We start from the raw sequence: 25734 nt of genomic DNA, 5'->3' as shown, positions 1-25734 counted from the left end.
CAAGAATGTACATTAGGATACTGGTTACTGGCACCGATTCAGATTGCTACCACCACCACCCCCGCTGCCCCCAGGTTGTCCCCTATATTCTCCTTCAAGATGACAAGCAGGGTTCATGAATACACACCTTCACAGTTTTTTATCGCCAAGCTTATGGAGCTGGCATAGACATTAAGCCCAGACCAGTGGTCGGCAAACTCATTAGTCAACAGAGCCAAATATCAACAGTACAACGATTGACATTTCTTTTGAGAGCCAAATTTTTAAACTTAAACTTCTTCTAACGCCACTTCTTCAAAATAGACTTGCCCGGGCCGTGGTATTTTGTGGACGAGCCACACTCAAGGGGCCAAAGAGCTGCATGTGGCTCTCGAGCCGCAGTTTGCCGACCACTGGCCCAGACCATCGGTCATTAATCTCTTCAGACTAACACCTAACCAAAGGCCCACACTAATGACCAATCTTTCAGTGATTAAATAAAAATAAAACCCCTAAACATGGATAGACACACGCATTCCTGCTTTACTGATCTTACAGGCCCCTCACTCGGGATCCACAGAGAATCAGGCTCACCAGACCTTGAGCCTCAGAAGACTCCTCTGGCAGCTGCCAATGGCTGAACCCGAGTAATAAACTGCTTCCAACGTGGTGCTCTCTCCCCCCAGGTCCCTCCTTGGCTGTCGCTAGGGATACCCAAGAGCCAAAAGGCAGGTGGGGTTCATTTTTGGAAGTCCGAGTCTGGCCTTACACAAATTATATGACCTCATAAAGCTTATTCTGGAGTTTCTACAGGGAGTGGCCCTAACGGTTGCTATGAGTGCGGGGTAGGACAAAGTAGAAATGTGTCATGAGCATCACAGTGCCTTTCTCTCTTTGGAAGAGACGGTAAGAAGTGCGGAGCTACTCCTTCAGTTTTTATTTATTTATTTATTTTTTTTAAATACATTTTTATTGATTTTTCACAGAGAGGAAGAGAGAGGGATAGAGAGTTAGAAACATCGATGAGAGAGAAACATCGATCAGCTGCCTCTTGCACACCCCCCACTGGGGATGTGCCCGCAACCAAGGTACATGCCCTTGACCGGAATCGAACCTGGGACCTTTCAGTCCGCAGGCCGACACTCTATCCACTGAGCCAAACCGGTTTCGGCAACTCCTTCAGTTTTTAGAGGCTGGAACCTATCAGAGGTCAAATTGGCATGACAGACATTGTATCCATCAGTTTAGGCAAGACAGAAAGCTGACATTGCACTTGAGTTCTTAGACAGGGACACCTAGGGTGCAGCCAGTTTCCAATGAGGTCGGACATCCACCTGGCAGAGAAAACCCCAGAGAGCTTGGGGCTGGTCTTAGGTGGAATTCCTTTGAAGTCTGTTTTGGAAAAACCTGTAGTTCAGTCTTCCTCCTATTTCTCCTTTACTCTCACTACTGCCACACTCACATGCCAGGTCATCAAAAATGTGTTTATTAGCCCTAAATGGTTTGGCTCAGTGGACAGAGTGTCAGCCTGCAGACTGAAGGGCCCCAGGTTCGATTCCAGTCAAGGGCATGTACCTTGGTTGCGGGCACATCCCCAGTAGGGAGTGTGCAGGAGGCAGCTGATCCATGTTTCTCTCTCATCGATGATTCTCTCTATCCCTCTCCCTTCCTCTCTGTAAAAATCAATTAAAAATTTATTGAAAAAAAAATGTGTTTATGGAGTTGTGGAGAGCCCCACACCAAAAATTCTGCACACAAGCTGTGTGTGTGTCCTAAAGTTTAGTTCAGTTCAGTTCAGATACAATTGTGTCAGATCCCACAGGTTAAGAGCTCAGTAAGAAAAACGATTTCTATCCCACTTCAGATGCTAATCAAATGTTGCAGGGTTCCCGGCTTCTTCCAACTTCCGACTTCTGTGACCTCCGGTTGGTTTCAAATGGAGGTTCCCACAGTGCCTCTTCCGGTTCAGATCAGATGCTGGCTCACATCACAGAGCTTAAGGAAACACATACTTGCGTTTACCATGTTACTAAAGGCTATCATAGCCCTAGCTGCTTTGGCTCAGCGTCGTCCTGCATCCCCAAGGGCCCTGGGTTCTATTCCAGTCAAGAGCACATGCCCAGGTTGCGGGCTCGATCCCCAGTAGGAGGCATGCAGGAGGCTGCCAGTCAATAATTCTCTCTCATCCTGATGTTTCTCTTTCTCCCTCTCCCTTCTTCTCTAAATCAACTATAAAATATATATATATATTTTCTTCTTTAAAAGGCTATCATAAAGTTTACAGATGTACAACCAGATGAAGCGAGGCATACTCCGAGGTCTGGGTGATTTCCAAGCCCGGCAGCTTCTACCCCCATGAAGTTAGGGTGGGTCTCCCTGCCCATACTTGAATGTGTTCACCACCCTGGGGGCTCTCCAAACCCCCTCCTATTGGGATTTCTGTGGGGTCTTTCTCAAGTACGATTCACCATTAACTATATTTCCAGCCCTTCGACTCTCTTTAGATATGTGAGGTGGAGTTGAAATTTCCAACCAGAGTCATCTCGATAGAATAAAACATGCTCCTAGTTCTGTCATCACTCAGTTATTTACAAGGGACTCAGGAGCTCTGTACCAGGAACCAGAGGCAGGCCAGTGTATGGATTTTCAATATTTCACAAGGTCAAATAGCCCATCTTAAAAGGGTGCATGCTAAATGACTCCATGTTTCTAATATTCTATACGTGACAAAATTATAGATACAAAGACAACTGTGATGCCAAGTGCTAGGGTTCAGGAAAATGTGACTACGAAGGGGTAGCACTTTGTGATAAAAAAACAAACAAAAAAAAACAAAAAAAATACATATTTTTATTGATTTCAGACAAGAAGGGAGAGGGAAGGCAAAAACATCAATGATGAGAAGCATTGATTGACTGCCTCCTGCACGCCCCCTACTGGGGATCAAACCCACAACCCAGACATGTGCCCAGACTGTGAATCTAACTGTGACCTCCTGGTTGGTTCATAGGTTGAAGTTCAACCACTAAGCAACACTGGCCAGGCATAACTAAAAATGTTTAATTTCTACTGTGGTATTCGTTACAAGAACCTACATAGGTGATAAAATTTATTAAAACTATGTAAAAACAAAACATAAATGATAAAACTGGAGATTCAGAGATAAAGATGAAGGCTTAGCAGGACAGGAGTGAGGGAGTGTGAGTAAGGGAGGAAAAGGGGAGTGTGTGAAAAAAAAAAAAAAAAGGAGTGTGTGTGGACCTGTGGGGTGTGTGTGTGTGTGTGTGTGTGTGTGTGTGTGTGTGTGAGTGTGTGTGTGTGTGTGTGTGTGAGTGTGTGTGGTGTGTGTGTGAGTGTATGTGTGTCAGTGTGTGTGTGTGTGTGTGTGTGTGCCTGTGTGTGAGTGTGTTTGTCACTGTGTGTGTGTGAGAGAGTGTGAGTGTGTGTGTGTGTGACAGTTACTAGATCTCGTTGGGAGTCTCAGGGGCTGGCAGACCACGCTCTCCTAGACAAGGAGGACCCGCTATCGCCACTGGCACTCGCGGGCTGTGCAGCTCTGGCTCAGAAACCACACCATCTTGAAGGGGGAAGCGTTGCAACTAGGAGCCCAGCCCCACCACCAACCAGACTGGCCTTGGCCACCCGGCAGCCAGTCCGGCCAAAGTCGTGCTGCCTCACCTACAGACCCACAGACCCCAGGACTCCCACCTCCCCAGCTCCTGGGCCCCTCAGTGAGTTGCTGAGTGCATGCCTACCTGACCAAGGTCGCGCTGCTTCAACCACCGATTCCCACGACTCCCGCATCCCCGGCGGCTGGCTCCTGGACCCCGTTGTGATGCTCCGAGTGAAACCACCCAAGCCAGAGTCCCGCTGCCTCACCAGTAGACGCTGGGACACCTGTCTCCCTGGCTACGGGTTCCGGAACCCCTGCAGTGATGCACAGAGTGATGTCACCCCAGAAAGAGTCATGCCACACTGGCCAGAGTCGCACTATGCCAGTCACGGGCCCCAGGACCCCAGTCACCCAGGCCGCGAACTCTGGGACCACCACAGGGAGCCGCAGAGTGCACGCCACCCTGCCATGGGCTCTGGGACCCCACAGTGAGCTGCACGCCAGTGAGACCTCGGGCAACCCTTGCCACAAGAGCCGGAACCACGAGCACATCCACAACGGGGCCAGGCGTGAGTCACATTGTCAGACAACCTGTGAGGAGACTTCATCCACGAACAAGAAACTAACATTCAAGACCTAACTACATCAGGAGAATCCAATAACGCAAGTAGGGGGTCTCCACTAGAACACGCAGTTCAGGAGATCTGAGAGACTGCACCCCTGGGTCCCACAAATCACCGACCACATAGGCCCACCCCCACAGAAACCTGGGTGGCAGAGCAGTTGGATCTAAGACATAGAGGTAAGAGACCTCTCTATTCGGAAAACTACAGGACGTTGAAAAAAGACATAGAAGAAGACATAAACAAATGGAAGAATATACCATGTTCATGGATTGGTAGAATCAACATCATTAAAATGTCCATACTACCCAAAGCAATCTATAGATTCAATGTAATCCCCATTAAGATTAAGATACCAACAGCATCCTTCACAGACCTAGAAAGAACTCTCCAAAAATTCATATGGAATAAAAAAAAAGACCCCGAATAGCTGCAGCAATCCTGAGAAAGAAGAACAAAGATAGAGGGATCACAATACCAGATACTAAGCTATATTACAAAGCCACTGTTCTCAAAATTGCCTGGTATTGGCCAGTAGACCAATGGAACAGAGAACCCAGAAATTGACCCAAGCCATTATGCTCAATTAATATTTGATAAAGGATAGGGGAGGGTGGGGATATAGGGGAGAGATCAACCCAAGGACTTGTGTGCATGCATATAAGCCTAACCAGTGGTTAAGGACAACAGCGGGGTGGGGGCATGCGTGGGGAGGGGTGTGGGATGGGAATGGGGGGATGAGGACAAATATGTGATACCTTAATCAATAAAGAAATTTAAAAAAACTATTTGACAAAGGAGGCAAGAGCATACAATGGAGTCAAGACAGTCTTTCTTTCTTTTTTTTTTTTTAATATATTTTATTGATTTTTTACAGAGAGGAAGAGAGAGGGATAGAGAGCTAGAAACATCGATGAGAGAGAAACATCGATCAGCTGCCTCCTGCACACCCCCTACTGGGGATGTGCCCGCAACCAAGGTACATGCCCTTGACCGGAATCGAACCCGGGACCCTTGAGTCCGCAGGCCGACGCTCTATCCACTGAGCCAAACCGGTTTCGGCAAGACAGTCTTTCAATAAATGTTGTTTAGGAAAATTGGATACATAAAAAAATGAAATTAGACCACCAACTTACACCATACACAAAAATAAACTCAATATGGATAAAAGACTTAAATGTAAGGTATAAAACCATAAAAATCCTAAATAAACAATTGGCAGCAAAATCTCAGACTTCTCTTGTAGCAATATGTTTACCAATACATCTCCTAGGGCAGTGATGGCGAACCTATGACACGCGTGTCAGCACTTTCAACAATAAAGATTTATAATTAATTTTTTCAAAAGGCATATGGGAATCTTTAAGAATAACAAAAGGGGGATATATTGTGGTAATTACCCTATATAATAAAAGCCTAGGTGGCGTTACGCCCCCACGTGACATCATAAGATGGCCGCCACAAGATGGCCGCCCTCGCATCGTCACAAGATGGCCACCACAAGATGGTCGGCAGGGGAGGGCAGTTGGGGGCGAACAGGCCAGCAGGGGAGGGCAGTTGGGGGCGAACAGGCCAGCAGGGGAGGGCAGTTGGGAGCAACCAGGCCTGCAGGGGGTCGATGGGGGGGGTCCCACGATCTACCACTTCAAAGAGGGAGGCCCAGGCCACAGGTCAGCGGGGCAATCAATTGGGGGTATGAAACTCCACAATCGCCCCAAAGAGGGAGGCCCAGGCCACCCGCCAGTGACGCTGTGGTGGGTGTGTGGGCCCGGCCAGTGTTCGCACCACAGAGGGAGGCCCAGACCAGCCTAGCAATCGCATCCCACGCCTGTCACTCACAGTGGGAGGCGACCAGTGGCAGGGGAGGGGGGGCAGTGCTGCACAGTGACAGGGGAGGGGGGGCAGTGCCACCCAAGCAGTGGCAAGGGCGGGGCCAGCTGCTGGCAGCAGGGGAAGGAAAGCCCGGATAGGCCCTGATTGTTGGCCAGGCCTAGGGATCCTACCCAGGTGTGTGTGTGTGGGGGGGCGGGTACTGGATTTCGAGAGGGCTCAAGCCAGGCTGAGGGACACACACACACGAATTTCATGCACCAGGCCTCTAGTTAAGGAATAAAAGCAGAATAGTGTTATCTGAATTGAATTTGAATTTCTAAACTCTATATATATGAAGCCTACTAGAACTATCCAATTCAATATAAAATTTTATCTTTGCCAACGTAATTACTAGGGCTATAAAAATTCAATTAAAAGTGAGATTTGCCCTAGCTGGTTTGGCTCAATGGATAGAACCTTTGCCTGCAGATGGAAAGGTCCCAGGTTCGATTCCAGCCAAGGGCACATGTCCGGGTTGTGGGCTTGATTCCCAGTAGGGGGCATGAAGGAGACAGCTGATCAACAATTCTTTCTCCTCATTGATGTTTCTCTCTCCCCATTCCTTCCTCTCTTAAGTCAATAAAAATATATTTTCCAAAAAAAAAAAAGAAAAAGGGTGAGATTTTACTATGGGTTGAAATAGAAGCAAAAAGAAATGAATAGGACATCAGGTTCTGCTGTATATGAGAGTGGAGTGAAGCTCTAGGACCACCTCCAATGGAATTATCTACTTGACAGAATTATGAAGATTCAATAAAAGTGATTTGTGAAAGAAAACAAACAAAAAACCTGGAGATTCAGCCCTGGCAGGTGTGACTAGGTTGGTCGGAGCACCATCCAGTACACCGAAAGGTCACAGGTTCAATTCCCAGTTAGGACACACACCCAAGTTGTGGGCTCTAACCCTGGACAGGGTGCCTATGGGATCCAACGTTCTCTCTCACATCAATTTTTCTCTCTCTAAAAAAAATCAATTAAAAAAAAACATATCCTCAGGTGAGGACTAAAAATCTTACAAACAAATGCCCTCGCTGGTGTGGTTCAGTTGGTTGGGCATTGTCCCATGCTCCAAAAGGTCACCAGTTGGACTCCTAGTCAGGGCACATGCAGGAGGGAGCTGAGTGATGTTTTTTTTCTCTTTCCCTCTCCCAATAAATAAAAACATATTTAATAATATAGATTTGTGTGTTTCTTAATCCTCACCTGAGGATCTTTTTTCCACTGTTTCAAAGTGGAAGGGGGAAGAGAGACATCAACCCGAGAGAAACACATCAATTTGTTGCTTACCACCCATGCCCCAACTGGGGCCGGGCATCGAACCCGCAACCTAAGTACATGCCCTTGACTGAAAATAGAACCCATGACACAGGGTCTCAGCTGATGCTCTAATCACTGCACACACTGGGTAGGGCAGCACCTCATTCCTTTTTTAATTTACTTTTATTAACTGGATATAATTGATACATTACATTCTGTAAGATATTTTTTAAATTTTTTTTTTGTTATTCTTTTTTTTTTAAAATATATTTTATTGATTTTTTACAGAGAGGAAGGGAGAGGGATAGAGAGCTAGAAACATCAATGAGAGAGAATCATCGACCAGCTGCCTCCTGCACAGCCCCCACCAGGGATGTGCCCGCAGCCAATGTACATGCCCTTGACCGGAATCGAACCTGGGACCTTTCAGTCCGCAGACCGACGTTCTATCCATTGAGCCAAACCGGTTTTGGCTGTTGTTATTCTTTCGTTTTTTCATTGGGTAAGTTTAAGGTGTACAATGTGTTGCTTTCATACACTTATACATTGCAATATGATTGCCACTGTAATGTTAGCTACACTGCCATCACCTAATTACCATTTTTTGGTGGCAGGCACATTTCCTATCTACTCTTTTATCAACCTCCAAATACATAACATATTGTTAATTATAATTACTATGCTGTTCATTAAATCCTCAGGACTAAGGGGAAGTTGGTATCCTTTGACCAACTTCTTGCCATTTCCCCCACCCTCAGCCCCTGGTGACCCCCATTCTACTCTTTGTTTCTATGAGCTGAGCAAACTGGCCAGCGCCCAAAAATTGTTTTAATTTTGTGCCCCGGAGGCTTTTGCCCTCTAGGGCAATGTCCGTAGTTTGACATATGTCAGTTTGGCAGTTTCTTACAAAACAAAACATACTTGTATAAAATCCAACAATCACATTCTTTGGTATTTACCAAATGAGTTGAAAATGTAAGTGCATTCAGAAATCTGATTATAGATGTTTATAGCAGCCACAGACAATGGAATATTATTCAGCACTCAAAAGAAATGACCTATCAAGCAATGTAAAGGAGAAATCATAAATGCTTATTATTAATTGAAAAAAAAACCCAGTATCAAAAGGCTACAGATGCATGATTCCAACTATATGACATTCTAGAAAAGCAAAACTAAGAATACAGTATGCGTGACTGGCATGGCTCAGTGGTTGAGCGTTGACCTATGAACCTGGAGGTCAAGGTTTGATTCTCAGTTGGGGCACATGCCCAGGTTGCGAGCTTGACCCAAAGAGTGGGGCGTGCAGGAGGCAGATGATCAATGACTCTATGTTTCCTCTCCCTTCCTTTCTGAAATCAATAAAAATATGTTGAAAAATAATAATCACTGGTTGCCAGGAGTTGTGGGGAAGGGACAGATGTATCAGAACCAAGAGGCCTTTTAGAGCAGCCAAACTAGTCTGTGTGATTCTAAATGGTGGCTATGTCATTATACGTTTGTCAAAACCCACAGAATGTACAACACTAACAGTGAACACAGTAATAATCCAATTACGCACTTTGGGTGCTAATGCTCAAACATGTTAACTCATTGTAACAAATGCACCATTCTGGTGCGGGAGGTGGACATGGGGGAGTTTTGCATGAAAAGGACAAATAGGCGGCTTAGGGGATCTCTAAATACTTTGCACTCAATGTTGCTGTAAATCTAAAATTGCTCTAAAATACAGTCAAATCTCTAGTTACACACAATTTAGCAGAAAACAATCATTGGAGACATTTCTTGTAACCTTGGGTTAGGTAAAGAATTCTTAGACTTGTAACCAAACCAGGAAAGAATTAAAGTAAAATGATAAATTAGACTTGTATTAAACTTTGCACATCAAAAGATATTATAAACAACAACAAAAAAACAACAACTCAGCTACGGGTGAAGAGAATATATTTGCAAGGCATAATCTGATACAGGAGTTCTATACAGAATATATAAATAACTCCAAAAATAATTTAAGAAAACAACCAACCTATTTAGAAAACGAGGATAGACTTGAATACACATTAAAGAAAACAAATGAATGTCTATAAGCACATGAAGAAATTATCCTATGCAGACACAGGAGACTGGGAAGGATGTGGGTCCAGAACATGGTCCGAGCTGCAGGGAAAACATGGTGAGCACCACTGTCTCAAAGAGAAGTGCAGACACAGAGGACAGAATCACATGGGCAGTGGGTCCTTAGCTTGGAAGAGGTGAGCACTTGCCAATGAGACCAGGATCCTGTAGGTCTTATCACTTTCGAATATTATGTCCCAGAATTCATGTCCAGGTGTGTCCCCTCATTTGTAAGGTGTCAGTCCAGCTACAAGCATCACTTGAAGAGTTAAAGGCATGAAATTCATCACAGTGGACGGGATCAGAGCCTGACACCCAAAGTGGGTGAAAGTCCAGACTAAACCCAAATTATCGAGGTCTCCTGTGGGTCAAACTCTGTGCTGGGATCAAAGGCGAGGCAAACTGCAGCTCACTCTGAAAGAAGGTTCCGCTGGAGAAACCACTGGAGCTGAGAGATGATGTTGCTCCATTGAAAGACTGAGGTGCACTGACATTTTGGGAGAATAATAATTGCAACAATGGCAATAGCAGCTTCAGTTGAGCCTGCCTCGCCCTAACAGTGCACCTGCCCCCGTGGTAGAACTTGTCCCTGGTTCTGGAGCCAGGATCCCAGATTGGAATCCAGCCTCTATTTCTGACACTCGTCTGTGGAATAAACTTCGGAGAACCTACTTCATTCTCTAACGCTGGATTTCCCAGCAACTCGATTTAGTTTCCACTTACAAGGTTGTTGTGAGAATCAAGAGAAAATGCTCCAAAAGCTAACCCTCGAATCCTGATATCAAGTACTCACTTTGTCACTTTTATTTCTAATTTTGGATTATTTACCATAAAGCTGCTGCAAACATTCCTGAGAGAGGAATGGAGAGGGAGAGACAAAAACATTGAAAGAAAAAAATTGGTGGCCTGGGGATCTCTAAATACTTTGCACTCAATGTTGCTGGTAAATCTAAAATTGCTCTAAAAAATACAGTCATACCTATAGTTGACTACACACACATACATATACAATTTTGCAGAAAACAAGTACTGAAGATATTTCTCATGATCTCATGTTGGGCAAAGAATCAGACATGTAACCCAACTAGTAAAGAATTTTAAGAAAAATGATAAATCCGACTCTCAAAGGCCAAGGTAAGTGCTATCACCTTCATGTCAAATTTAGTAAACTGAGTCAGGGAGCGCTAGGGAGGCACCTGGAGAGGACCTCAGGGCCTACAGCACCTGCCTCTCTGCTGGTGGGTCAGCCGGTTCTCATGAGCTCCATTTCTTTCTCAAACACACCCCAAAAGTAAAGGCGCTCGTCAGTACTGGAGGCGTGAGTGATGCCCAGCCTGAAATGTATTTGTCTTTGCCGCAAGAGGCTGAAGTTGCCAGAGCCCAGGCAGGCTGCAGGCAGAGGTCATAATGTGAATGGGCACCCTCGCAGCTAACCGCCTCCAACAGCTCACGAGGAGGTCACAGACCTTATCCCCACTTTACAGAGGAGAAAACTGAAGCCCACAGAGAAGAGGACATTCCCTCGTTTGTCCCAATGATACTCGGGAATCTGGGATTCAAATCCAAAATGCCTGACCCAGGGCATGGGGAGTCTGATCACTGCCCCCCCATTTACTTCTGCACTGGCTTTGGGACTCCCAAAATACCCTGCCCATCCTGATGCCACCTGGTCCTCCTGAGACCTGTTCCAATGCAAGAAGCCCCGTGACAGGAGACCAGGGAAAAGGGAGGATTCTATAAAGCAACAGCTTATTATAGTATCAAGAGACTGGACTTCTGAAAGAATGTGATTAAAAGCAAAAGTGTCAACTGTAGGTGAGTCGGTGTGGCTGTGTTTGTGTGTTGACCCATGCACCAGGTCACGGGTTTGATTCCCTGTTTCTCTTTCTCCCTCTCCATTCCTTTCTCAGAAATGTGTGTAGCAGCTTTATTACAAATAATAAAAATTCAGAAGTAACCATATTTAATTAACTAATATATCGAAATAAAATTGAATTTAAAAAAAAAAGGAAAAGAGGGAGCAAGAGCATTTCCTCACTTTGCTCATGACTTCAAGGGATTGCTGTGTCCTTTGGCTCCTACCCAGCAGTCCTCCTGTGATTTCCTTCCTGACAGGCGGCCTCAGCCCTTGGGCTCTGGTAACACCATGTCCTCCCTGTGACCCCTAGTGTTGGGGTACCAAAGTCATCTCCTCAGTGTGACTCCAAGTGTTGTACAAGTGACTTTCTCCTGCAGATATCTTCACTGTCTGTGCTTGGCATTCCACCTGTTATCCTTGTAACAAATTCCCTGCATTAAATTTCCATTTCTGTAAAAATAATAATAATATGTCGAAGATAAAAAAAATAATAATATGTCAAGATAAAAAAAAACTTTTCACTGCAAAAAAGATAAGCTACTAATATATCATTAATAAATCTCCAAACAATTATGCAACATAAATACTGGAAAAAATGCTGATTCCCGTCATATAAAACTTAGAAATTGTAAAGTTATCTATTAAAATGGAGTATAAATCAGTGGTTACTTGGAAAGCTGTGAAGGGCAGAGAGATTCATAAAGAACATGAAGTAAATTCACAGTGACAGATATGGTTGGTACTGTGACTATGGTGATGGTTTCAGTTGCATGCATGTAAAGACTCATCAAATATTACAGTTGACATTGCATTTACTAATTAAACCTTCTTAAAATTGGTGCAAGAGTTGTTAAATTGTATGTCCAACATTTTCTGAAAAAACAGGTTTGCCAACTTGATATTCACTCTATTTTCTCATGCCCTGTGAAAGAGTCTTGCCTAAGTAAAGCAAATATAGCAAACAATAAAGGTCTTTGGCCCAAACCAACGCAAATACTGGCTGGAACACAAAACCATATCCCTGGGACTATTTATCGTTTCTGCCAGGGTACCAATGGCTCTGACATGAATGTCTGAGAAGCTACAGAAACGTTGGATTATATTTAATGACAATGGCTGCATCCACAGAAGGTAAACATGCGTGGAGATCCTCAGGTCTGTGTACATGCCACCCTGCAGTCTTTTCCTTAGAACATTTCTGGATGCATGTTTACAAGAGGCACATTCTATCTAGTTGACAGCACTCTTTTCCAACACAGTGTAGGCCAGTGGTTCTGTAGCAATCATGGCTCCCCTAACCCCTATGGTCCTCCAACCAGTGACCATCACCCACAGAATTGTAGATATTAGGGCAAAAAACCCTTTACAAGACCTGGACAAGAAAGTCCCATCGAAAGTATTGGCAGCCTCTGAAAAAACAAGAAAAAAATAATGCTGCTTCCAGGTGTACTTGAAGTAGTCACACCTACCCCTCTTGGGAGTGATTTTTGGCTGTTCAGACTTACAGAATCCAGATGTCACATGAGGACTAGAGAGTCCACAGTCTTTCCTAGGAAAATATGAGCAGCAATGCAAAGTGGGCAAAAATTGCTGAGCTAATTTCTGCACCATATTGTTCATAGGGAAAATTAGAAATACCCCATAAAAGCTGTTCACCTCGTATGCTTGTAGAGCCCAATATGCTTATAAACTAGCTGACAGAATAAAGAGAACACGCAAGATTAAAGAAGACTTAGAAAAAAGGCCTTCAATATTTTTTAAAAAATATTTTTATTGAATCCTAGCCAACTTGGCTCAGTGGATAGAGCGTCAGCCTGCAGACTGAGGGTCCCAGGTTTGATTCCGGTCAAGGGCACATGCCTGAGTTGCAGGCTCAATCCCAAGTAGGGGGGCGTGCAGGTGATTCTCTCTCATCATTTATGTTTCTGTCTCTCCCTTCCTCTCTGAAATCAATAATAAGATACGTGTGTGTGTGTGTATGTATGTATTTATATATGTATATATTTCAGAGAGGAAAAGAGATAGAAACATCGATGAGAGAGGATCACCGATTGGCTGCTTCTGCACACCCCACAATGGGGACGGAGTCCGCAACCCAGGCATGTGCCCTGACAGGAATCAAACCCTGACCTCCTGGTTCACAGGTCAATGCTCAATCACTGATCCACACTGACTAGGTGTGGCCTTCAATATTTTACTAACCAAATGAACATTAGCCTGGCAGTTTTTTCATGGGTGACTTGGATACTCAAAAAGTTCATCACTGTTAAATGGAAAAAGCACATTCTTGGGAAAGGCAGTATTTGCTAGCTGAACTCAGGTGATGTTGTCTGGGGACAACAGTGAGTCAGGTTCATATGCCAACTAGTCAGAGTGAAAGGCATGCCCCAGATGGTATGGCTCAGCAGTTGAGTGTCAACCCAGGAACCAAGAAGTCCCCCTTATGATTCCTAGTAATAGACATGCCGGGTTGCGCCCTCAATCCCCAGAGCGGGGGTGTGCAGGAAGCAGCCAATTGATGATGTTCCTGTCTTATTGTTGTTTCTAGCTCTCTAAACCTCTTCCTTTCTCTCTAAAAAAAACAAACAAAAAAATCAATGGCAAAATAGCCTCAGGTGAGGATTAAAAAAAAAAAAAAGATGAATGAGCCCCCGTAAAAGCTCAGGCAGCTCCTAATTTTCTCAAATCAAAGAAGTTACCACCCCGAATACACTAAGATGACGACTCATGGAACCCGTGGATACTTGTGAAATCGCTTCAGCAACAGAAATATGCAGTGACATAACATCTGGCAAGACATCTGGCTAAATTACAAAATGCAACCTGGACTCACGTTTTTCACATAAGCAAAATTCATAGTGAATCTCCCTATGGTGACAGTATGAGAAAAATAAGGCTTTCCTATAAAATTGTTAAGACTGAACTAAAAATCTGTACATTTCCTACACATCTAAGACCTCCCTTCCATTGAACTCTTTAGTGCAGAGAAAGATTAGAATTTTGGCTAAATGATTTCACACATTCACTGCACTCATAAGGCCTTTCTCCAGTTGAACTCTGACGATCACCAAAGCCATGGATCTGGGTAAAAGATTTCCCATATTAACTGGACTCATAAAGCCTTTCTCCATTGTGAACTTTCTGATGATAACGGAGGCCATTTCTACTAGCAAAAGATTTTCCACATTCGCTGCATTCATAAGGCTTTTCCCCGGTGTGAATTCTCTGATGACAACGAAGGGTATAGATCCTGGCAAAAGATTTCCCACATTCACTGCACTCATAAGGCCTTTCTCCTGTGTGAAATCTCAGATGATAACGGAGGCCAGTGCTACTGGTAAAAGATTTCCCACATTCACTGCACTCATAAGGCTTTTCTCCCGTGTGAAATCTCCGATGATAACGGAGGCCAGTGCCACTGGTAAAAGCTTTACCACATTCGCTGCATTCATAAGGCCTTTCTCCAGTGTGAACTCTCTGATGATGATGAAGACCAGTGATCCCAGTAAAAACTTTTCCACATTTACTGCATTCATAAGGCCTTTCTCCTGTGTGAAATCTCTGATGATAACGGAGGCCATTGCTACTGGTAAAAGATTTACCACATTCATGGCACTCATAAGGCCTTTCTCCAGTGTGAACTCTCTGGTGATAACGGAGGTAGTAGATCCTGGTAAAAGATTTTCCACATTCACTGCACACATAAGGCCTTTCTCCTGTGTGAAATAAATGATGATAACGGAGGCCAGTGCTACTCATAAAAGTTTTTCCACATTCACTGCATTCATAAGGCCTTTCTCCATTATGAACTCTCTGATGATAATGAAGGCCAGTGACCCCGATAAAAAACTTCCTACATTTATTGCACTCAAAAGGCCTTTCTCCTGTATGAAATCTCTGATGATAACGGAGGCCATTGCTAGTGGTAAAAGATTTTTCACATTCATGGCACTTATAAGGCTTTTCTCCAGTGTGAATTCTCTGATGACAACGAAGGTAATATATCCTGTTAAAAGATTTCCCACATTCATTGCACTTATAAGGCCTTTCTCCTGTGTGAAATATCTGATGATAACGGAGTCCAGTGCTACTGGTAAAACATTTCCCACATTCACTGCACTCATAAGGCTTTTCTCCAGTGTGAAATCTCTGATGATAATGGAGGCCAGTGCTACTGGTAAAAGATTTCTCACATTCACTGCACTCATAAGGCCTTTCTCTACTGTGAAATCTCTGATGATAACAAAAACTAGAAATCCTGGTAAAATATTTTCCACATTCACGGCACACAAAACCCACTCTTCCGGTACGAACATTCTTATCCTGAACAAACACGCGGTTGCAGCCAACGGCTTTCTTATATTCTTTTCTAGTGTAATAATTTTTAGTGCTCTGAAGGGTCCCCACACATGGTGAAATTTCATCTGGCCTGTCCCTGGTCTGAGTAGCCTTTGGGGGGAGATGTCCTGACCCAGTAAGGATGCCTTGCCCAAGTTGCACACAGGTTAAATGCTTCTGGGACACGTTGAAATTGCAGCTCTTTGCAAGTGAGATCCTGTCCACACCTCTAATAGAAGGCTTCTCTCTAAAGTGCTTCTCCTGGTGCTGGTGAAATGTTGCACTGAAAGAAAATCGTTTTGCACATGCCCCACACCTCAATAGTACACGGATCTGCTGAGTTTCCTGCAGCTCAATCAAGTGGAAAATGTTCCTCAAGACTAGTTCACAACTCTCACAGGGATGGCTCTTCTGGGAAGACAAGGCTAACTTGGGATTCCTTGCCTGTGACACTCTTACAGAGACCTTCTGTTCAGTCAGTGTCTCCACATTCTCTGCTCCACAGCAGCAACCTGAACAAAAGGAAACGCTGGTGAGGTACATGTTGACCTTAGAAAAAAAGAATATCTTCACCACAAATGTTTATCTGTCATGACTAGGCATGATTCCATAGAATGATTTTCAAGAAAAGTGAGTGAGACGCTGAAGAAATGGCTGGTATACATTACTTGGCTCCAAAAGTCAGTCAATGGTGAAAATCTCACCAAGGATGAGATTTTGTGATCATAGGATGGGAAACAAATGAGAGGAAGGCTGTACTCATTGTTTAGGACTTTTCGTGCTGGGGACCTGAGTTTATGTAGAATAATTTGAATGTGCTCAAACCATAAAAGTCAATTTTACCAGAGCACATGATACTCAAGAATATAATAATATGTGTGCACTCCAAAGCTCTGCAGGCATGGAGCAATGTTAGTTTGCAGAAAAGAGAGACCTGTGAAAGAGGTAGTAGCAGTGCAGTGTAGAGTGGTTAAGATAATCCATGGGCTGGGAATCCAAGTAGAAATGATCACTATTAGAACTGAGTAGTGTCAACAATAAGCAAGAACATGTAGAATGGAGTGAGGAATGGGCAGTTGCAACAAAATACTGTTGAACAAAATGGGTCCCTAGTTATGACCTTAATAAACTCTGCCATCAAACCCTTTCTAATAGCCCTTCATCAAGGAAAAACCTGCCTCTGAGTCCAACCTGACATTCTTTTTTTAAAAAAATATATTTTATTGATTTTTCACAGAGAGGAGGAGAGAGGGATAGAGTTAGAAACATCAATGAGAGAGAAACATCGATCAGCTGCCTCCTGCACACCCCCCACTGGGGATGTGCCCGCAACCAAGGTACATGCCCTTGAACGGAATCGAACCTGGGACCTTTCAGTCTGCAGGCCAACGCTCTATCCACTGAACCAAACCGGTTTCGGCCAACCTGACCTTCTTAAAGTCATGTTTCTTCTGTGATGCACAAATGATTCTTGCTCTTAAATCCCAGTTGAGCCATTACATGGATAAAGACGATAGAAATCTTAAAAGAAAAACTGAAAAGGATGGTCAACACTGTGGTAGAACAACAAAGCACAAAATAGACCACAGCAAAAAGACCTATGTGACTGACATCAACAAGATGACAGAATCAGAGATATGAGAATCGTTCCCCATCCCAGAGTAAATAGACAGCTATCCATGAACAAAAACCCCACAGGAAATGGGAATAATAGTACAATGAATACTGTACAAAAAGTATTGCAGGCCCTCACCAGTTTGGCTCAGTGGATAGAGCGTCAGCCTGCGGACTGAAGAGTCCCAGGTTCGATTCCGGTCAAGGGCATGTACCTTGGTTGTGGGCACATCCCCAGTAGGAGGTGTGCAGGAGGCAGCTGATCGATGTTTCTCTCTCATCGATGTTTCTAACTCTCTATTCCTCTCCCTTCCTCTCTGTAAAAAAATCAATAAAATATATTAAAAAAAAAAAAGTAATGCAGAACACAAATAAAGGAGAACTAAATAGAAAGTATGACTGGAAAGACTGGGTGAACAAACATATTTGAAGATACCTATGGTCAAAAACTAGGTCAGAGTTAAATCTATCAGCTACTGTGTTTATGCTATAATTGACACTAGTGGCCTATTCTTTGAAAAATACTGGAAATTTTTTGTTTTAAAAACCACAGAAAAGGCCCTAGCCAGTTTGGCTCGGTGGATAGAGCATCAGCCTGCAAACTGAACAGTCCCAGGTTCGATTCAGGTCAAGGGCACATGCCCAGGTTGCGGGCTTGATTCCCAGTAGGGGGCATGCCCCTCTCTCATCATTGATGTTTCTCACTCACTCGCCCTCTGCCTTCCTCTCTGAAGGCAATAAAAATATACTTTAAAACACACACACACACACACACACACACACACACACCAAGCCCTGGCCGGTGTCACTTAGTTGGTTGTAGTACTGTCTTATGTACAGAAGGGTCAGGGATTCAATTCCTGGTCCGGGCACATATCAGGATATGGGTTCCATTTCTAGTTTGGGTATGTGAGGAAGGCAGCCAAACATCTCCTCACACTGATGTTTCTCTCTCTATATCTCTCCCTATCTCTATTCCACTCTACCAGAAATCAATAATAAATAAATAGGAATTTCAGGATAGCCAATTACATTACATCTGACACTATGAACCACAACACCTCATAAGAGATGCTGGCCAATGACATGACCTTACATAGAGAAAATTATCAAGATCCTACTATAAAATTCTGAAATTCATAAACAAATACAGAGCCTCGGCAAGGTGGCTCAGTTGGTGAGAGTATGTTCCCAATGCACCAAGGTTGTGGATTCAATACCCCATCAGGGCACATGCAGGGAACAGCCAGTGAATGAATAGAAGGGTAGAACAGCAGATCAATGTTTCCCTCTTTCTCTCTGTCTCCCTTCCTATGTCTGAAATTAATAAATAAAGCCCAGAGATTAAGAATGGCGGCAAAGTAGGAGGATGCTGCACGGACATGCTCCCAGGAACAAGCTGGAATTACAACTGAAATACAGAAAGGCTTCCTGAATAAACAATGGAAAACTCGCAGGTGAGAACCCTGCTGCCCAAGGACCAAAGGTGGAGAACGCAGAGACTGGTAGGAGGGGCAGAGGCACAAAAGTGCTGGCTGGGCACCCACAGACTGCAACCGAAGTCCCAGAGAGATACCTCAGCTGTGGGGGGATGCCACTGAGAACTCTGGGATCTAATCCCGAAGCTGGGCTCCCCAGCAAAGAGCACCAAAACTGAGGAGGGTACCCATATAACATCTAGCTGTGAAAAGCAATGGGGTGCTGTCTGCCAGGGAGTGACAGCTGAAAACTCAGGCATCCTATTAAAGGGCCAACACACAAAAATTCCCTGTGGAGCCACCCACCTAGTGCTCTGGCAGAGGAGGGTACAGGGGATTGGAGCTGTGAGAGCAGAAGCCAGGCCTGGGGACTCAGAGGATGGAGCTCAGAAGGCAGACACCCCAAGTTCCCTGGGCTGAGTCACACCCTCACTCAGTGGAGGACATCTTTCCCAGAGACATTTGCCTTGCCTGGGGGGAAGACAGTCCACACCCTATTGGAAAACATCATGCTCTGAGGCCACTTAAGAGATTAAAAGTAACAGTTAGCCCTAGCCAGTTTGGCTCAGTGAACAGACTGTTGGCCTGCTAACCCTAACCCTGACCCTGACCCTGACCCTAACCCTATATGATTCCCGGTCAAGGGCACATGCCCGGGTTTTGGGTTCGACCCCCAATAGGGGGAATGCAGGAGGCAACCCATCCATGATTCTATCATGGATGCTTCTCTCTCTTTTTATCTCCCTCTCCCTCCCTCTCTGAAATGAATAAAAATAAAAAAATAAAAAAGAAGTGACAGCCTGCAGGCAGAAGCAACTGCCCCACCCTGCTAAAAAAAAAACACAACTCTCACCACACCTGAAGGACAATTGCCTGGGGGCAATTCAAGTCAGAATCCTATCAGTCTGGAGACTTTGAGTCTTTGCCTGATCCAATTAGTCAGAAACAGCCTTTAACACTGTCCTGCACTAGAGACTGAAAGGTTTAGAGCAGTGGTTCTCAACCTGTGGGTCACGACCCCTTTGGGGGTCGAATGACCCTTTCACAGGGGTCGCCTAAGACATCCTGCATACCAGATATTCACATTACGATTCATAACAATAGCAAAATTACAGTTATGAAGTAGCAACGAAAATAATTTTATGGTTGGGGGTCACCACAACATGAGGAACTGTATTAAAGGGTCACAGCATTAGAAAGGTTGAGAACCACTGGTATAGAGGATCTACCTAAAACAGTCACAAACCCAAACAACCAAAATGAGGAAACAAAGAAACAACCCCCAAATGAAAGAACTAGCGAACTCTTCAGAAGAGATAAATGAAGCAGAGATAAAAAATTTATCTGAAACAGAATTCAGAGTAATGATGTTAAAAATGCTCAAAAGTATGAAAAAAGATATAGTAACTATGAAAAAAGAACAGTTTGAAATAAAGAACGACATAACACAAATAAAGAACACACTGGAAGGAATACACAGCAGGTTAGGGGAAGCTGAGGATCAAATCAGTGAATTAGAAGACAGAGTTGAAAATATCACTCAATTAGAGAACCAAAAAGAAAAAACAATGAAACAACAGGAGGACAGCTTAAGGGAGCTGTGGGACAATGTGAAACATAACACTATATTAGAATAGTAGGTGTGCCAGAAGAGGCAGAAAGGAATAGAGAAGGTGTTTGAAGAAATAATGGTAGAAAACTTCCGTAACCTGGTAAAGGAAAATGTCACACAAGTTCAGGAGGCAGAAAGAACCCCAAGCAAGAAGAACCAAAACAAACCCACGCCCAGACACATCATAATTAAAATGCCAAAAATTAAAGACAAAGAGAGAATCTTAAAGGCAGCAAGAGAAAAGAAAATTGTTACGTACAAAGGAGTTCCCATAAGGCTGACACCTGATTTCTCATCAGAAACTCTACAGGCCAGAAGGGAATGGCATGAAGTACTCAAGGTAATGGAAAGCAAGGATCTGAGACCAAGATTACTATATTCAGCAAGGCTATCATTCAAAATAGATGGTCGAATAAAGAGCTTCCAGACAAAAAAAGGCTCAAGGAGTTCAATACCACCAAGCCAGCATTACAAGAAATGCTAAAGGGATTGCTGTAAGAGATTACTGAGAAGAAGAAACAGAGAGAGAAACCTAGCCATACAGAATTAAAATGGCTATAAAGTACCTTTCAATAATAACTCTAAATATAAATGGAATAAATGCTCCAATCAAAAGGTGTAGGGTAGCTGAACAGATACAAAAACATGACCCAACCATATGCTGTCTGCAAAAGACCCACCTCAAAACAAAAGACACACACAGGATAGAAGTGAAGGGATAGAAAAAAATTCTCCATGCAAATGGAAAAAAAAAAAAAAAAAAAAAAGCTAGAGTAGCAATACTCATATCCAATAAAAGCACCATGCTGAGCAAAATAACCCAGTCGGAGAAAGATAAATATCATATGATCTCACTCATTTGTGGAATATAATGAACAACATAAACTGATGAACAAAAATAGAACCAGAGGGAGGGAAAATAGACTAGACTATAATAGAAGTAATCCTGTTATTTGCAGATTTTTAATATTTCCTACAACTTTTGTGATATCATACTATGTTAGTACAGTTTTGGTAATATTATACTTAAAATTCTTTTATTCTTGAAATGTTTATTGCATATAGTATTATATGTAAGATCATTTTTCTTGAAATTTAAAAAAAACCCATCCTGTAAATAAATAAATAAATAAATAAATAAATAAATAAATAAAGCCCAGCCAGTATGGCTTGGTGATTGAGCATCAACCCTATAAACTAGGAGGGCACTGTTGGATTTCTCATCAGGACACATGCATAAGTTGTGGGCTTGGTCACCACAGGTAGGCAGGAGGCAGCCAATCAATTATTCTCTCTCTTGACTGATGTTTCTCTCTCTCTTTCCCTCTCTTCCACTCTAAAATCAATTAAAATATATTTTTAAAATAAGTTAAATAAATAAATAAGGAAAAGTTTTAAAGATTAAATAAATAGCTCTGGCCATTGTGGCTCAATGGTGAGAGAATCTGCCTGCGCACTGGAGAGTCCTAGGTTCAATTTCCAGTCAAGGGCAGGTACCTGGATAGCAGGTTGGATCCTCGCTCCCAATAAAGGCACCTGTGGGAAGCAACCAATCCATGTGCCTTGTCACATCAATGTCCCCCCCTCCTTTTTATCCCCCACCTCCTCTTCCTTTCAGTCTCTCTAAAAAATATATATATATCTCAATGGTAAATATGTATATGTATCTATCTATCTATCTATCTATCTATCTATCTATCTATCTATCAATCATCTATCTATCTATAAATGGTAAAAATATTTTCACTATTCCAGTGAGAATTAAAAAAATAATTAAATTCAGCCCTAACTGGTTTGGCTCAGTGGATAGAGCCTGTGGACTGAAGGGTTCTGGGTTTGATTCCAGGCAAGGGCACATGCCTGGGTTGTCAATTTGATCCCCAGTGGGGAGTGGGTAGGAGGCAGTCGACCAATGATTCTCTCTCATCATTGATGTTTCTATCTCTCTCCCTCTCCCTTCCTCTCTGAAATCAATAAAAATATTTTTAAAAAAGAAAGAAAATGAAGTATCATGAAGATTTCTACAATATGCAAAGCAATCTACAGATTAAATGCAATCCTGATAACTCCAATGGTATTTTATAAAGAAATGAAAAGAGAATGTTGAAATATATAAAACCAAAAGATCTCGAATAGCAAAAGCAATCTTGAGCGAGAACAAAGCTGGTGGCATCACACTTTCTGACTTCAATTTATTACAAAGAGAAAGCAAGCAAACGGTGCGTTGCTAGAGAAACACAGACACATACATCAACAGAACAGAACAGAAAACACAGAAATAAACCCAGTAATCTTTGTCAAAGCTGCAAGACATAGAAGAAAGGAAAGATAGTTTCTTCAATGAATGGATAATCACATGTAAATGGATAATCACATGTACAACAACAAAACTTGACACCACTGATAAAATTTAACTCAACCTGCAGGACAGAATTAAAGGTCAGCACTAAAACTTAAAACTCCTCAGGACAACCTAGAGAAAAAATTTTGGAGGTTTGTTTTGGACAGGATTTTCTGAATGTGACACCAACCACCAGGTAAAATAGAAAAAATAAACAGTCCAGATTGCAACAAATTAAAAAAAAAAAAAAAAAAAAAAAGCTTCTTCACAGCACAGCAGCAATAAACAAAATGAAATGAAAGGCAATCTAGAGGATGGGAGAAAGTACTCCCAAATCCTATGAAGGAATCACTTGGAGATATTGTGGATTCAGTTCGGATCAGCACAATAAAGCAAATACTGCGATACAGTTAGAAATTCACACAAGTAGTCGGAGTTCCCAGTGAATAATAAAGGTATGTTTAACACTATATACTACAGGTTAGTAACAATGCAATGAATGTCTCAAAAAAAACCCAACTATATATAACTTAAAATATACTTGATTGCTAAACACTGGCAACCAGCATTTGAGCTTATTAGAAAAATGGTGGCACTAGACCTGGTGAATGCAGGTTTGCCAATAACATGGAATTTGTAAAAAAGAGAAGGGGGGGTGGGCAATATCTGTAAAGCACAATTAAGCACATGCTAAAATATGTGTTCCTGTCTGTAATAAGCAATTAATATATAAAATATACAAGGTAATCAAAAGACTCTGAACCACAAACTACAGTTAATAAACAGGATAAGGAGGTAGAGACAATTCTTCAAAAAATATGTACAAGTGACCAACAGAAATATAGAAAATGCTTTCCTCACTAATTAGGGTGGAATCCCTTAGGTTTCCTGCAACACTACCAACCACAAGTCCTTCCTGTGAACGTAGTACAGCGGGGAGAACTGGGACTTCAGGAATAGAAGGGAGCAGGGGAAACAGACCCACCCTCCCCAGGACAGCAACTACCCAGGAAACTGGAAAAATCAAGCAGAACCACAGTCTACAAGAGAGGACACAGCACACCCTGGGAGATGGGACAAGAGAAATAGCAAAGCCAAGTTCAGGTGAGATTGAGGGTCTTACCCTGTGAGGATACAAGTTCAAAGTTCTCCAGCATCACATTCAGGTACAGCTGTCTCTGACCCTCATCAAGGAGGCTCCATTCCTCCCTGGAGAAGTACAGGGCAATGTCCTCAAAGGTCACGCCAACCTGTCAGAATGGAGACAATTGAAACCAGAGCTGCCGCTCTGAGAACCAGTAATTCTACTTGCACATCTTCCCCAACTTCAACCTCCTCCAGGGCCTAATTCTAAGGCTGGCTCATCTCCCTTCAAGTCCCATCAATCACTATTTCTGCCCTCAGCAAGAACAGCTGGGATGGGTGGGAAGGATTGGGAGACGGGAGGGTAGACAGCAATGCCATTTAAGCTCTGGGCAATCACTGCAGGGCCCCAGCCTTCCTGCCAAGCAATACCATCGCCGCGTCTTAGACCATGCCTCCCAGACACGGCCAAGCGTGGGTTTATGCTTCGCCTTTACGTCCCCACACCAGGTCCCGGGGACCATCAGCTCACACTTCCTCCAGATGTGCACACCACTGGGTAACCTTTAACCCCTTCCCATCTTCAGACCCAGGTTGACTCCCTCAGCTCTGCCCCCTTCCTGCTCCAATGCCACTGGACCTCACTGGATTCACCTATGAACCTGGTATATGGCATCCGAGAGTCCTTGTATTCCAGCCGGGTCCCGGACCACCCCAGGCCCCTGATGGACCCCACAGCCGGGAAAGCCCGGACTGAGGCTGAGACGTCCTCCCGGCCTGCCTCTGATTTCTCCGTCAATAGTCACCACCCACATCCGCAAGGGAACTTCAGATGCCAGTCAGCCCTGTCCTCTCTCCCCTCCGCCTTCCTCACGGTCCTCTACGCAGAGCTGAGCTGCAGGACGTGGCAGGCGCCTGCACCCGGGCTGTTCTTTTCGGTGTGAGAAGGCGGTGGGGGCCCGGGGGACGCGCACTCACCTCAGCCCCGCGTCTCAGCGCCGGCGCCGCCATGACACTCTGTGGGCGGAACGGGGCGGGAGCTGCGGGAGAAGAGGCCGCCGCGGGAAGGGCGGTTCCTGTCCCGGCCCTGGCGCAGGTCCCCAGGGTTGCGACGCGGAGTTTAAAATCCTTGTATTTGCTCGGAGAACCACGACTCTCCCGCCTTCTCCGCTGAGGTATCTCCACCAGGACTCAGCACGCTGGAGCCTGACTCTCGGTGAAGAAAATACGCCTCAGTGAGGAAGATGCAGGAAGTCCCGCCTCCTAGCCTGAGCTGCACAGGAAACGCCTTTTCTGACCGCTCATTGGCTAAGCTCCTTGCCACTCGGGGCGTTCTTGGTAACTTGCCTAATAAGAATTTCGGCTGGTCCCTGACGGGTTTGGCTCAGTGGATAGAGCATCGGCCTCCGGACTCAGGGGTCGCAGGTTCCATTCCGGTCAAGGGCATGTACCTTGGTTGCGGGCACATCCCCAGTGGGGGGTGCAGCGGATCGGTGTTTCTACCTCACTATCCGTTTCTCTACCTCTCTTTAAAAAATCAATAAAATATATTAAGAAAAAGAGTTTTTCCACCTCACTCCAGGAAGAAAAAGTGGAGGTCCGCTACTGGAGGGGCTAAGAAACTTCATATCCTGCCCTAGCTGGTTTGACTTAGTGGACTGCAGGGTCCCATTTCCATTCAGGTTAAGGGCAGTTACCTAGGTTGCAGGCTCTTCCCTGGCCCGGCGCTCATACAGGAGGCAACCAATCCGTGTCCCTCTCATACTGGTGTTTCTCTCTGTCTTTCTCTCTTCCACGATCTCTAAAAATCAATGGGTCCAGTGCAGATGCAAGAGAAAAGGGTCCTCGCGCTTTCTGTCTGTCTGATTGTGGCAGCCAAGATTGAATGGGGAATAGAGTGGGGGGAAAAATTCAATGGAAAAATATCCTCAGGTGAGGATTTAAAAAAAGA

General features: G+C 44.0%; 1 long non-coding RNA gene across 1 annotated transcript; it reads right to left on the bottom strand.

The window, feature by feature from the left end:
• Positions 1 to 1488: 1488 nt before the first annotated feature.
• LOC129147688 (uncharacterized) lies at positions 1489 to 25003 on the bottom strand. The gene is made up of 3 exons (XR_008554961.1): positions 24762 to 25003; positions 23824 to 23950; positions 1489 to 1974 (listed from the first exon to the last, which is right to left on the bottom strand). It is a non-coding gene; the product is annotated as an uncharacterized LOC129147688 (long non-coding RNA).
• Positions 25004 to 25734: the final 731 nt, after the last annotated feature.

This window comes from Eptesicus fuscus, chromosome 21 (genome assembly GCF_027574615.1).
Source record: "Eptesicus fuscus isolate TK198812 chromosome 21, DD_ASM_mEF_20220401, whole genome shotgun sequence".
Lineage (NCBI taxonomy): Eukaryota > Metazoa > Chordata > Mammalia > Chiroptera > Vespertilionidae > Eptesicus > Eptesicus fuscus.
The sequence above is the reverse complement of the archived record's forward strand: the minus strand, read 5'-3'. Positions and strand labels throughout refer to the sequence as shown.